At 54.4% G+C, this 1,684-nt stretch overlaps 1 pseudogene; it reads right to left on the reverse strand.

Annotated features, from left to right (window-relative positions):
- Positions 1 to 345: 345 nt before the first annotated feature.
- Positions 346 to 1,140, reverse strand: LOC118611948 (annotated as a pseudogene).
- Between the last annotated feature and the right edge of the window lie 544 nt (positions 1,141 to 1,684).

The raw sequence follows: 1,684 nt of genomic DNA on the forward strand, positions 1-1,684 counted from the left end.
TTTATTTCCAGATTTCAAGGATGTCAATAACCAAGAACTTTAGAAACAGCGACGTGAAACGTAAAAGGTACACACTACATGTTAGTTAAATATTTTAAACTAGCTGGACTGAGATAACTTTGGGGAGAAAAAAAGTAATTTCTACCACGATTGATTAATTTTTACTTTATGAAAACAATCAAACTTTAATGTAAAAGCAATGTGCATATATATAAAATGAAAAAAAAAAGATGGACCTTACATATGTTTAAACAGAGCACATTTTTGCTTTGCCTTTTTTCAGATGTTAACAATGTTAACTGTTATTCTTACAGGAATGTTCATGCTGAGAAAGATAGGAAAGTTTCATGCATTATGACAGTCATAATACACGGTAAACTGGCTACGGGACTCAGAGGACAGAGCGGAGGGGTCCGAGCTGTCGGGAGGAGACAGCTGGCTCGGGTCCGCGCCGTCCCGGCAGGGCAGCCCTTCGGGAGGGGGCGACGGCTGCCCCGGGCCGGGCGGGTGCTGCTGCGGAGGCATCTGGAAGCCGCACCCGCCGCCCGCGAGCCCATCGCGCCGTAGTACATGTGCAGGGCGCTGGGGGGCGCCAGCAGGCCCGGCGTTGCGCGGCCTGCGGGCTCCGGGCCGAGCCCGGAGTGCAGGGGGCCGGCGGGTGGCTCCGGGGACCCCATGTAGTCCGAGGCCTGAGGGTAGCTGTAGGGGCCGGCCGCTGGACAGTCCCTGGGGAGCGGCGCGGTGAAGAAGGCTGGATCCGGCTCCACGCCGTCCAGGGGCGACGTGTCTGGCGTGGGCAGCGGGTCGCCGTCGAGCGGTAGTGGCCGCCCATGTTCAGGGACAGCAGTGCACGACCCGCGGGAAATCCTGGTCCGCAAAGGGGCAGACCCAGGCGGTCCATGGCCACCGGCCGCCTGTGGCTTCGGACCGAGGTTGGATTAGGGGAGAGAGAGTGGTAAGCGGTCCCAGGGACTGGGCTGGTCCTCCAGGGGACCAGCGCAGCGCCACCTCCTCCAGGAAGGCCGCTCCTCGATCCCGCCCGCCCTGCCTCACTGGTGATCGCTTGCATTCCAGCTCTTAGAGCGTGAACCTCTCACAAGCTGGTAGTAAGCCCACAAAGCGGCGCCCCGCACATTTTATCGTCCAAACGAAGACAACGTGACAGTGGAGGTAAATATTAACCACTCTCTCAGAACAGGAACACCAGGGACTTCACCGGCCAGTGATTATTGTCTAGATTTCACCACCTCCACCGAGTCAGTTTCTTGTCATATAGGGTCCTGGAAGTTTCAACAACGCATCCTGGCAGGCCAACAACTGTTCGGTAAGGTGGGCAACCTAGGGACAGTCTCCAGGAGACAGTACTGCCAACGGACTTTTCTACCCACTGCTGGGCTGCATGCACCCCTGAGATAGGATAAAGTAAGAACCGATCTTGTTAAAGGTTGCATTTAGGGTCCGCAGTCTCTGCCCCGCCCATATTTTTTCAGGGGAAATGTGCTCCTCCACTGAGTCACCTACATTTTAAGTGTGGTACTCTCTGTTCGTGTGCACAAAGTCAGTGTTTGCATGTGTGAGGGAGTCTTAGGACTCTTAACTGCACATGAAAGGATTAAGTCAAGATAAAAATTTAAGTTGGACTGGAGATGGGACAAGTGGAGCTGACCCCAGGGAAGAAGAGTGG

The sequence above is a fragment of the Rousettus aegyptiacus genome, unplaced genomic scaffold (genome assembly GCF_014176215.1).
Source record: "Rousettus aegyptiacus isolate mRouAeg1 unplaced genomic scaffold, mRouAeg1.p scaffold_m13_p_15, whole genome shotgun sequence".
In the NCBI taxonomy this organism is placed as follows: Eukaryota; Metazoa; Chordata; class Mammalia; order Chiroptera; family Pteropodidae; genus Rousettus; species Rousettus aegyptiacus.